This window comes from Rhinolophus ferrumequinum, chromosome 15 (assembly GCF_004115265.2).
Source record: "Rhinolophus ferrumequinum isolate MPI-CBG mRhiFer1 chromosome 15, mRhiFer1_v1.p, whole genome shotgun sequence".
NCBI classification, from domain to species: domain Eukaryota; kingdom Metazoa; phylum Chordata; class Mammalia; order Chiroptera; family Rhinolophidae; genus Rhinolophus; species Rhinolophus ferrumequinum.
Window position 1 is genome coordinate 44,060,937 of NC_046298.1, and position 13,361 is coordinate 44,074,297.

Below are 13,361 nucleotides of genomic sequence, written 5' to 3' on the forward strand. Positions count from 1 at the left end.
ATTAACCTGGGTCTACCCCACCCCAAACATGTTCCCATCGCTGGTTCCCTGCTTCTCAGTCAACTCTGAAATACAACAACTGCATTGTGTCCTATGGCGGCTACAACAAATAGCCCAAAACTATGTGACTTAAAACCACACACATCTAGTCTCTTAGTTCTGGATGCTAGAAGTCTGAAATGAGTCCAATCTCTCTTCCATCACATCTTCTACTGTAGGAGACTCTTAGGTCCCATTGGATCCGCCTGGATATTCCAGGATCCTCTCCCCAGCTCAAGATCCTTAATTTAATCATGTCTGCAAAGTCCCTTTTGCCACGTGAGGTAACACATTCTCAGGCTTAGTAATCATTTTTAAATTTTTCTGTATCTCATGATGTTTTGACATTTTGGAGGGCCTCAAGCATCCAGGCAGAGACTGCCCCTCTCAGGGCTAGCTAACCCTTAAAGATAACAACAACCTGAAGGCTAGCAAGCCTTTCAGATGCAAACCAACCAACCCTGAGTCCTTTCTCCAACCACCCCTTTTATCTCATTCTCACACACCCAGTCAATATTTCTCCTGCCCTAAATCATCCCAAGGCCAGGCATCTGGAGACTAGAAACTACCCCTCTGGCCCAAAGACCCCGGAATTAGACAAAGTAGCTGATCGTAAACTACTCACCCTGTTCTGACTTGCCTTCCCCTCGAGAACCCCAATAAAGGCCCTGGCTAGCCCCCCCACCCCCGACCTCCTGACCAAACCTGGTGTTCCCCCAGTGACCATGCCTGGCCTGGCAGCACCTTGCCTCTCGGGAAATGTAAACAATAAAAATCTTATTTCAAAATATTGACACTTATGTCATCACTAAATCACTCTATACATCAAAATCTAATGTGTACAAATTTTAGAACAGGGGTCCTGGGGATTCAGACCTGGATTCCACTGGGGGACATTCTTCAGCTCACCACTGGTGGTAAGGAGAAAAGGAAGCTATGAGACAGGGAGAGTGCCCTGAGCGCTCAGACCCCAGAGCCCTCGGTGGCACTGGGGGCTGGCGGGAGGGTGTGGATGAGAGATGATGAGGGCAGTAGACGTGGGAATGAGGGTGAGGAATAGAGAGAAGAAATAAAATGGAGTCACTATAGTCAAGTGGCTCAATTACTAAAATCAAGTAGGTTGAGATATGAGGAAATGATTCTGCTCTTGTTTTAACTAGCCTGGGAAATTAACCATTTGAATGTTCCAGTCCTCTGTCAATGCCTGGAGGTATATCAGACCTCCAGAGAATCTTCTGATTACCCCCTGACGGAGTCACGTATCCAGACTACCTGACATCTGAGTGATAATGGTCCTGGACCAATCCTAGGGCTCTCCTCACAACTCTTCTATAGCCAAACATGTAGGTTGTGTCCTGCCCCACCCGCCCACAGCCCACAAACCAATTCTCCAAATCTTTAGACACCATCTGGGTGTTCAAAAATTCCAATCTGATACAGCCCAGAGTTAGCAGAGTTAATGCCGTTTCCACAGGTCTCAGTCCCACAGGCTCAGTCCCACAAGACTGTCCCTACTTCAGACACCAATTGCAAGTCCCAGGTTGTCACCTGTACTTCTGACTGACTGGCTATAAATCGGGAATTCCCACGACCGGGTCCTCAGGTTTAATAATTTGTTATGGCAACTCACAGAACTCAGGGAAATACTTTACTTTCATTTAACTTTACTTTCATTAATTAGTTTGTTTCCAAGGAAATGTTAAAGGGATGCCAATGAAGAGCCCCAGGACGAGGTGGCTAGGATAAGTTCTATCCATTCACTTTCAAAAATTGCGATGTGATTGACATATAACATTGTGCAAGTTTAAGGTGTACAGCATGTTGACGTGATATATTTATATGTTGCAATACATTGCAACCACCTGGGGTTGGCTAACTCTTCTATCACATCACGTTATCATCATTTGTCTTTCGTGGTAGGAACAATTAAGATCTAGTCTCTTAGCAACTTTGAAGTTTATAATACAGTACTTACTGTTGCTTATAATCACTGTGCTCGGCATTAGATCTCCAGGCTTTATGTATCTACTGGCAGCAAGTTTGTATCCATCTTAATTTCACAAGTCAGGTTTATTGAGGTACCATTTACATAAAACCAAATAATTCCAGACAATAAAACCCATCCTTTTAAAGTACATGGTACAAATTTTTTTTTATTATTATTGGGGAAGGGGAACAGGACTTTACTGGGGAACAGGGTGTACCTCCAGGACTTTTTCCAAGTCAAGTTGTTGTCCTTTCAATCTTAGTTGTGGAGGGCGCAGCCCAGCCCCAGGTCCAGTTGCTGTTGTTAGTTGCAGGGGGCACAACCCACCATCCCTTATGGGACTCGAGGAGTTGAACCGGCAACCTTGTGGTTGAGAGCCCACTGGCCCATGTGGGAATCGAACCGGCATCCTTTGGCTTTAGAAGCACGGCGCTCGAATGGCCTGAGCCACCGGGCCGGCCCCCTATGGTACAAATTTTAAAGCATACAGTTCATGAGTTTGTTTTCATTTATTTATTACAGCTTCATGGAGCTGTAAATGAACGTAGAATACATTGTACATATTTGAAATTGTTCAATTTGGTAAGTTTTGACATATGTGCACCCCTGTGAAGCCATCACTAGAATTAAATAGTGAACATTTTGCCATCTCCCAAAGTCTCCTGTGCCCCTTTGTAATTCCTCCTTCCTTTCCCTTCCTACCCCACCACACACCATCCCTAGGCACCCACCGACCTGCTTTCTGTCACTGTAGATTAGTTTGCATTTTCTAGACTTTCCTATAAATGGAATCACACCGAATGTTCTATTTTTGGTCTGGCTTCATTGCTAAGCAGAATTATTTTGAGGTTCGTCCACGCAGCTGCGTGCTTCCGTGGCTCATTCCTCTTTAGTGTGGAGCAGTGTTCCACAGTCTGGATGTGCTGCAGTTTGCTGATCCATTCCCTGGTTCACAGACATTTGAGTGCGTTCTAGCATTTGGTTTTAACACATAAAGCAGCTGTGAACAGTTGTGTACAAGTCTTGGTATGGACCCGCCATGCTCGCTTTCTTTTCTCTTGGTGAAATATCCAGGAATGTGATTGCTGGGTCATACAAGTGTGCGTTAACTTGGTAAGAGGCAGACAAACTTTTCCAGAGTGGTGGGACCATTTTGTGCCCCCTTCAGCCATACAGTGGAGCTCCAATTGCTCCACCTCCTTGCCAGACTAGATCTTTCAAATTTGAGACGTTCTAGTGGGTATGTTTTTTCCCCACACCAAGCAATTCCCAACACCAGCTGGGAGTCCTACAATTCAACTCAATTCTGACACTATCTACCTGGAGATATCGTTAGATCTCACAGGTTAAGAACTCAGTCCCACAGGACTGCCCCCCACCCCCATTTCAAACATCAATTTCAAGTCTGGGTTGTCACCTGTTCTTCTGACCAGCTGATTTGAAGGTTCCAAGGACCCCTTTCTTGGGTTGGGTTAATTTGCTAGAGCAGCTCACAGAACTCAGAGAAACATGTTACTAGACCACGGGTTTATTATAAAAGGACATATCTCGAGAACCTCCAGATGGAAGGGATGCACAGCCCCAGGCATGGGGAAAGGGCGCAGGGCTTCCATGTCCTCTCTGAGCGCCACTGTCCCCACATCTCCATGTGACCACCAACCTGGAAGCTCTCCGAACCCCACGGTTTGGGTTTTTATGGAAGCTTCCTTACACAGGCGTGATTGATAAAATCATCGGGCCGTTCGAGATTGAACTCATTTTCCAGTTCCTGTCCCCTCCCTGGAGGTCGAGCGTGAGACTGAAAAATCCAACCCTCTAGGTGGCGCGAAAGCGGCGGTCGCAGCACCTCCTCGGGGACGCTGAGGGGCCTGCGGCGGCGGCGAGTCTTGGACCATCCGCTTGCGTCGCAATGGACGCGGCCGAGGTGGAGTTTCTGGCTGAGAAGGAACTAGTGACTTCAGATTGAACTTCAGTCTGAACAAGGTCTACCTCATGGTGGGGAGGTGGAACCTGGGGCCCTTTAAATGGCTTACCAGTGGAAGTGCCCCTGTGGCTGGCGATTAACCAGAAACAAAGACAGAAATGTGGGTTGCTTCCCCCGGAGTGGATGGATGTGGATAAATTGGAGATTAGGGATCATGAGCGAAAGGATGAAACTTTTATGTAGGGCCTATGCCTGGCCCTTACTACATGGCACGGCCCCAACTCCTGTTAAATCGTGCTTCAGACAACATCCCGAAAGCAGATGAGATTTGGACCCTGAACCAGGACATGTGGGACACTCGCATAGCCAAACTCTAGGTGTCTGCTGCCAGCTTTGTGAGGCAGCAGGGAGGCCCCATGCCGGGATGGATACCTGGACCTTGATGGAGATCAATACCAGCTGGGCTTTCCTCTCACAGCGCTCCATCACATGTATAAACGCCGTACAAACCTTCAACCTTCTGAAATTGCCGGGTCTCAGGACTTCTAGAGAAAGACCTTTGATCTGTAAGGGCCTGGTGTCTGCTGGCAGGAGACTTGCCGGGTGGTGTGTGAGTGCTCCGGGCGTGACAGAGGTACTCACAGTTCTGGAGTTCTAGAACCATTTTTGAATGTAAGAAAAACGTGTAATGAAGCAAGGAATGGATTCACAACATGTTGGAAAGCAACAGGTTTGCGCTTAGTCCTTGAAATTTCCTTTAATTCCACGTCTATCTCTAGAAGCCAGCTGTGTGTTTAATAGGGGAAAGGAAAAGCTTTGGCTTTTTGACAAACAAATTCTTCCTTGCAGAGCCTCAGGTCTCCTGCATGGGACTGTTATGTTTCACTGAGCGTTCAGTGACATTAGGTGTTGCTTTTAAAAAAAATGGAGATACAGTAGGAGTGGTGCTGTGGCCTAGGGCTTTTTTCCTCTTGATTCTGATCTCTTGGGCTAAACTTAGAATTTACAGAGGTTGCTCACAGAGGATGGCAGATGCATGGCTAGTGATATTGACTGGTGTTGATCATGTAAGTCCTGATGCACGAGAAAGATGGAATAATGCCCACCACCTTCCCCCACAAGATTCCAACCTCTGATCACGTGGCTGGCTGCCCACCTGTACATGCTTTCCAAAGGTCACCTCATTAAGCAGCCGCCACCCTTAGGTGCTTCCCAAAAGTCACCTCATTAACATAAACTCAAATGTGGTTTAAAAGGGTTTGTCATGAACAAAAGACACATTTAATCACTCTTACCACTCAGGAAATTCCAAGGGTTTTAAGAGTTCTGTGCCAGAAGCAGGGATGAAGACCAAATATATATTTCGTATTATAGATCACAATGTCATAGCATGCATAGAGTTTTTTGATGCATTTCAAAACAAGCTGCAGAAACCAGTACACTTTACCCCTAAACCCTCCGACAAGCAAATCATTAACTAGAGTTCCGTGTTCGTTCACAGTTGTATTTTTTTAATGGAGTGACTTGTGCTTACTGTTAATGCACAAATCTTAATTCATGCATTTTGAGAAAGGCCTCCCTTATGTGGCCCTTCCCCCTGACGGTCCCCGAGCTGAGGCATTGAAAAACCTGGTATATTGTCCTGTGTGGAATGTCCCTTCTGATTCATCTCTTCCTTTGTGGATTCCTTTAGCTTGGACCCTTCTCGCCATGTTTCGCATAAACTGGAAGTGTGTCGAGGGCAGGGCTTCTCGGTACTAATGGCACTGTGGGGCCATCCTGTGCCCTGTAGGACGTTGACCAGCATCCCTGGTTTCGACCCACTGTTCCCAGCACTGTCTCCTACCCCCAGCTGTAACAATTAACAATGTCTCCAAACATGGCCAAATGTCCCCTAGGGGGACAAAATTTTCCCTGGTTGAGCAACACTGGGCTCATTGGTTGTGGTATGAATTCCAGGTTTGTTCCAAAAGCTGTGGGACCCTGGTGGTGATGGGGGTGGCCACCTCCAGAGGTGGCCAACAGCCAAGGGACACAGATGGTTACACTTGGACTCTCCTCTTCCCATCTCAAACTTCCAACTACTTGGCCTGAGGATTGGCTTTTAAAAGCTGTCCAGGGGGTTGGGGTGGGAAGCCAGGATGAGAACTGGTGACTTCAAGCCACTGTTGATTAAGCATTTACAATGGACTAGGAAATGTTCAAAGAAACGTTTTTTTCTCGAGCCCTGTTGATGCCAACAGCACAGGCTGCCAAGTTCAAATCCAAGCTGGGTGAGTGATGTCAGCCCTCTGTACCTTAGTTTCCCCATCTGTAACGTAGGGATAGAGGGGATAATAATCTGTAAAGTGGGGATAAAGTGCCGACCTTATAAGGTCATCCTGAGGATTAACTACTGAGTAGCTGTGTAGATCTCTTGGCCCCGTGCCGGCACTGAGTAAGTGCTCTGTAAGTGCTTGACAAATACAATAAAACTATGACTGTGTTTCTTGGAATGACAAAAGTGTCCCTGATTGTGCTTGTACGTTGGCAAGGTGTGTCGGTTCCCCTGAGCTGGGAGAGAGGGATCAGTCCCTCTGATTGCCACATCAGGGATCAGTCCCAGGTCACAGAGGAAAAGTGGCCTTGGATCAATCCAGCTCCCACTGTCTTTCTATTCTGCCCGCTGAGAGGCACGGTCCCACCTCCTAACCTTGGTCCTTGCTGTCCCCTCTAGAGTCTTTTCTTCTCTTAGCTCCTCCAAGTTTGCTCAGATGTCACCACCTCAGTTTAAAGTTTGCAATTCAACTCAATGCCCACTGCTGGTCTCCTAGTCCCTGCCCTGCCTTAGTTTCCCCCATGACACTATACTGACATGTTTATCTTGAAAGCTGTCCCTGTGGGATAGCCACATACCATTCATTATTAAGGCTGTTTGATAATATACTCATATTTTAAAAAATTCGTTTGAGAAAGGAGGGGTCTTTTTCTCCCCCCTCCCCTTTTTTCCACCTCCCCCCGCCCCACTCCGGTTCAAGCCGTTGTTTCTCAGTCTAGTTGAGTAGGACACAGCTCCCTGGCCCACGCTGGTATTATGAGCCTTGTGCTCCCCACCCCCGCTGAGGCAGTTGATCACCAGTCGTAGGTCAGCTGCTCACAGCAGCTCGCAGCAGCTCTCGCCGGCTGCCGGCCGCTCACGCTGGCCACCGGCCGCTCATGGCAACACGCGGTAACCCACGGCAGCCCACAGCAGCCCACGGCCGGCAGCACACAGCAGCTCACCCTGCCTGCCGGCCACTCACGCTGGCTGCCGGCCACTCACGCTAGCCACCAGCCGCTCGTGGTGGAGGGGTCTTTTTCTAACGGATACAAAGGTGCTGTATGGACGGACCATCAGCTCCCCTGTCATAACCTCTGTTCCAACCATGCTGGCCACCTCCAGGTTCCTTCATCACACCAGGTATGCTTCCAGCAAGAGCACTGTCTGCAACCCTCTTCCCCCATCTCCACCCAGCTCGCTCCCTCACCTCCTTCAGCCCTCTGCAAGCTGTCACCTCCTCCGAGAGGCCCACCCTGACCACCCACTTAAAACAGCCCCTGGTTCACTTTCAGCCCCTTCGCCTGACTTTAAGTCTTCTTCCTAGTACTTGTCACTCCTTGCCATTGATGTGGTTTTTAGCTGCTTGTCATCTTTCCTATAAGTTTCCTATGGCTGCTGTAACAAATGACCACAGAGTTAGCGGTTTAAAACAACACAAATTTATTATCTTACAGTTCTGGAGGTCAGAGTCCAGAGTGGTTTTTACAAGGTTAAAATCAAGGTGTTGGCAGGGCTGGTTCTTTCTGGAAGCTTCAGGGGACAATCCATTTTCTGGCTTTTTCTAGCTTCCAGAGGCCACCCGCATTCCTTGGTTGACGGCCCCTCCCTTCATCTCCAAAACCAGCAGTGGACCATCTTCAAATCTCTCTAGCTCTGACCGTCGGTATCCACCACCATTTCTCCTTCTCTAACTCTGATCCTCCTGCCTCCCGCTTTCACTTATAAGGGCACTGTGATTCCATTGGCCACCCGTCTAACCCAGGGTAATCTCCCCATCACAACATCCTGAACTTGGTCACATCGGCAGAGTCCCTCTTGTCACGTGAGGTCCTATATTCCCAGGTTTGGGGATTAGAACGAGAACATCATTCGGGGGCCATTATTCATCCCACCACAATACATTCTCATGTTTTGTTCACGATGGTATTCCCAGTGCCTGGAACACTGCCTGGCATTGAATAGGCACTCTGTAGGAGTAGCCGAATGAATGTAATAGGAGTAGCCGAATAAATGAATGAGTGAATGAATGAATGAGAAACACAGGAAACAGGAAGAACAGGACGGATGTTTGGTGGAGCAGGTTTTTAGGTGTTGAGGGACAAGAAGGAAGTGCCAGCCCCAGAAGAAAGTGGGGCAGTTCCCCTTGCCCAGGATAGGAGGATGACGGAAGAAGCAGGGATGAGCAAGACAGGCTGGGCAGGCGCAGGCGGGAGGTGGGCAGATGAAGCAGTGATTGGGTCTCCTGTTCCCCCACTTGAGCCCGCCTTCCGCCCACCTACTTACCTCCCTCGGGGCTGGGCCAGGCCTCCCTAGAGCCACTGGACGGAAGGGAGAGAGTGGAGGGGGGGTTTCACAGGGATGCCCAACTGGCACAGCTGGTTTGGCTGGTCCTGGCATCTTGGCAAAGAAGAGTGCCGGGGACAGGTGGAGGATGTTGCTGGGAGCACCCGGGAGGACTGGGAGACGTGGGGGAGGGGTGTCTCCTTTGTGTACCAGTCCATCCCTGTGGACCTCAGACTCCCATTGCCAATACCCCTACTGCACAATCTTCACTGACTCTGTCCGTCCCAGCCCCAGGACCAGGAAGGTAACCCCCTCTCTCCAACCTCCTCCCTCAGACCCAGGAATCCAGACCGCCAGCCCTTCCTCTCTCAGACCCGGGAGTCCAGGCCCCCAAAGCTTAGGTTCCCTCACACGTTGTCACCACTAGGCTTGACCTCTTGGGGTCCCTGATCGCTGTATAACTGCACTGCTCCGCACCCCTCTTCTCCTCTTGTGACCAGGCAACTAGTAAAGACCCAGGTTCTCAGCACCTCTCTCCCCTGAGCATCCCTCCCCAGTGGTTGTCCACCGCCAGGACGCCAGGTCAGGGTCCCCAGTCATCCATTCCCGCAGAGGACACCAGGTGTAGCTTGTCCCCACCAGGCCTCTAGCCCAGCCCCAACCCAGCTCTGGAGCAGGGTGGGTGGGACAGGTCGTGTGAGTGTGTGGGGTGGGGCTGGGCTACGGTATCGGCCCTGGGGCAGGCTCATCCATGGGGATGGAGTAATCGGGGTGGAGAGCAGAGAAGGAGGTTTCTACAACGCTGCACACCCCAAGATGGGCCCACTGATTAAGGGGAAGGTTGGGGGAAGGGAGTCATGCCGGCTTTGAGGTGTCAACTGCCTTCCTCCCACCCCACCCAGGATGATGTCTTTGTTTCCTTCTCAGAGGGGCCCTCCACAGCCTTGGGGACACTGGCGTCACCCACCCATGACCCACCCTTTCCCCAGGTCCGGGTATCTAGGTGTCCCAGTTTCGTCTTTGTCTGGGTCACAGGAATCCTGGCTCCTCCCCCCACCTCCCCCAGGACCCAGGAGTCTGAGCCCCCAGCTGCCTCCTCTCTCAGATCCAGGAATCCAGGTCCCCGGCCCCTCCTCCCTCAGACCCAGGAGTCCAGGCCCCCAGCCCCTCCTCCCTCAGACCCAGGAGTCCAGGCCCTAGGCCTGTCCTCTCTCAGAGGAGCACTCTGGGTCCCTTTCCACTCCATTCAGATTCTTCGTTCCAGACTCCAGGATTTAGGAGCCCTGCCCCCAGCCTCTGCCCTCTCGGGAACCCAGCCTCTAAGCAGCCAGAGCTGGCCCGTCCTCAGCAATCCCAGAATTCCTGGCAATTATTAGCTTTTAACGGAAAGGTCGGGCTCTAGAGGTGACAATGGCCCCGATTCTGTGGAAACATGACCTTGTGACCCAGTGACCTCCCATTGCCCATATCTGATCTCCAAGAGCAAAATAGCATACCTGGGGTTCCCTGGAGCCCGGTTGGGGGGTGCTGGAGAGAGGCCAAAGAATTGATATGAGGGGCCCAGGGCAGAGGGGTATGCTTGAGAGTTCTCCATCTCTGCTCTCTGCACTCAGCCTGGCCAGGGAGACCAATTCCTGCTCCCCTTTCACATTCAGCCCCTGAAGTTTGAGGTGCAAGTGGGACCCCCTCATGGTTAGTAGCACATACAGGCGATGTGTTCATCTTCCTGGGGGCTTCCTGGGGCACAGGGCAGCCCAGCCCCCATCCTTACCTGGCACTGTACCCTGCTACCCTTAAGCCCCCAAGGGTGGATGTGAGCCCCCACCCCAGGGCCCAAAAATAGCCCCCTATCTCCAGATGCGCCCCCTTTGGCCTGGAGGAAATACTGCCTTTCTGTCTCTCCAGCCTCTAGGCCTTTGCCTACACCAGGCCTTCCCAGAGGCTTTCTCCACTTAGGTCCTTCACCTGGTGAGTTTCCCCTTCTGGGGCATCCCTGCTGTGACCTCCCAAGGAGGCCCCATGTCTACAGGCAGGACACCAAGCAGACCCAGTCTAGCAAGGTCAAATCAACCAATACTTAGCCACGTGTGTCATCTTAAACTTTCCAGTAGCACATTTTTTTAAAAAAGTAAAGAGAAACAGGTGACACTAATTTTAGGAATATGTTTTATTTAATCCAATATGTCCAAATATCATAATTTCAATATGTAATCAATATAAAACTTACTCGTGAGATACTTTACATGTTTTATCTCAATTCTGACACTCGGGTCCCAAGAGTTAAATTGAAATGAAGTCTTACCAAACCATTAACATGCATTAAGAGTAAAGCATTTTACGGGCTGGCCGGATGGCTCAGTGGGTTAGAGCTCGAGCCCTGAACAACAGGGCTGCCAGTTCGATTCCTACATGGGCCAGTGAGCTGCACCCTCCACAACTAGATTGAAGACAATGAGCTGTAGCTGAGCTTCCAGACGGGCAGCTGGAGTGCGAGCCCGGTTGCCAGTTCAATTCCCGCATGGGATAATGGGTTGCACCCTCTGCAACTAAAGATTGAAAACAGCGACTGGACTTAGAGCTGAGCTACGCCCTCCATGGCTAGATTGAAGGATGACTTGGAGCTGATGGGCCCTGGAGAAACACACTGTTCCCAATATTCCCCAATACAATAAAATAAAAATTCTTTAAAAAAAGAGTAAAGTGTTTTATACTGTTTCTGATTTTAAAGTTAAATTGAAATTAAAAAAGTGAAATAAAATTGGAAACGTTCACTGCCTCGATCACATGCACCACATTTCTAATGCTAAATAGCCAGGTGTAGCCAGCGGCTCCTGTATCGGACAGCACAGTTCTAAACTGTGTTTACTTACCCATCTCATTTGGGGACACAGTAGATCCTGACCCAGAGGAAGTCTTCTCAGATAATAGTCAGAGGGAGGGATGGATAGAAGGAAAGAAAGATTGAAGGGAGGGAGTGAGGGAGGGAGGAAGGAAGGAAGGAAGGGAGGGAGAGATGATGAATAGATGGAAGGATGTGTGGATGGATGATGGATGGATGCATGACGGATGGATGGATGGATGACGGATGATAGAGGGATGGATGTATAATCGCTGCTCCTCCCACTACTCCCACCAGCTGGCACTGTTTCCCACTTTCTTCTTCCCATCCCCCTCCAAGTCTCTTCCCTGTTTCCCATATGCCTAAGTCCCCGGGTTTATTTCTGTGGAATCAGTGGTCCCCATCACTATCTCTCCTCTCTGTCATTGGATAAGATGCTACTCTGGTGTCTTCTGGGCCCCTTGCCCTCTGCAACCAGGCCTTGCATCTCCCCATCCCGGACCTCCATTTTCTGAAGAGATTTAACTGAGTCCTCCACGCACTGCAGTGACCCAGCCACTCATTCCCCATCACCCTGTGACGATTCGTTCATTCCACCGGCAGCATTCATTGAACATGTCCTGCTTTCTGGGGACTCCTCCGGGCACAGCCCTCAGGAGCCAACAGGGGACAAACATCATAAGGCCCGTCTTCATGGGGCTGACAATCTGACGAGGAGACAAACGGTCGACAAGACCAAGAAGGAAAATATGTAGAGTGTTGGATGGTGATGAGTGTTATGGACAAAAGGACAACAGGAGAGGGGGACGGAGACGTTGGTGGGAGGACTCAGAGGAGGGGTGACAGGGCAGGCTTGGATGAAGGGAGGCAGTGAAGCCCCCAGGTGCCTGGGGAAAAGCACATCGGACAAGCAACAGCAGGTGCAAAGGCCTGAGATGGGAGCGTTTTCTGGGTCCCTGGGTCCCCGTGTTTGGCTGGTCCCGCCCCAGTCAGACACAGCCTCCAGGCCCGCCTTGTCCCTTCAACACCCTCCTCTACACTCTTACGGGGTGTTCTGGTGTTCTATTTTTGCACTTATTCTTCCAACCAAATTTTCTCTGGCACAATATACTAGAAAAATGAGAAATTTTTAGAAAGAGTCCACCAAAATGTTGATGGTGGTTACCTCCGTGGGTAGGAGGATCACAGGGATCCTTATTTTAGTTCTAGACTTATCTGTTCAGATATATTTTTGAATAAAGTACACACATTCCTTTAAAAAGAAGTCACTTCTGGTGAGGAGATTGGGTTTTGTGGCCAGACTCCAGATCTCTGAGGGTCAGGACACCAGAGGGTTTGGGGGGATAGAGCTGAAGGGGACACTGGCTTTACTGAGCCTACCACTCGAGAAATGTCTCACCCAGTCGTCACAGCAGCCCGGTGACATGAATACCACTCACAGGTGGGGAAACCGAGGCACAGAGGGCTGATGGGACTGGCTCTAGGAGCCACAGCTGAAAGGTACTGGAGCAGAGATCAAACCAGGCGCTGTGACCTTCAAACTCCCATACCAACCATGTCTGGCGAGTATCTGTTGTATCTCTGGATCTCTCACTATCTCTGACCCCCTGTGTTTCCCTGTTTTTCCCTTGGCTTCTCGATGTCTCTGTCTTTGTGTCTCTGTCTCTCTGTGTCTCTCACTGTCTCTGACCCTGTCAAAGTGCCTCTGTCTCCCTATCTCTGATCCTCCGCATATCTCTGTCTCTGTGTGTCTCTGTTCTCTCTTGGTCTCGCCATGTTTCTCACTGTCTCAGTCTGGCTGTTTCTGTCTCTCTCAGTGTGTTTCTACGTGTGCCCCTTACAGTGTCAGCCCACGAGGGCAGTTTCTGTTTGTCTGGTTCCCACTTAGACCAGTGCATGGCAGACAGGAGGCGCTCGATAAATATTTCTTGAATGAATAAAGAAATGAATGAATGTGTGAATGAATGAATGAATGAATGAACGAATGAAC

The 13,361-nt window shown here is 49.9% G+C and overlaps 1 pseudogene; it reads left to right on the forward strand.

Moving 5' to 3' along the window:
- Positions 1–3,935: 3,935 nt before the first annotated feature.
- Positions 3,936–4,499, forward strand: LOC117035484 (DNA replication complex GINS protein PSF2-like; annotated as a pseudogene).
- The last annotated feature ends 8,862 nt before the right edge of the window (positions 4,500–13,361 follow it).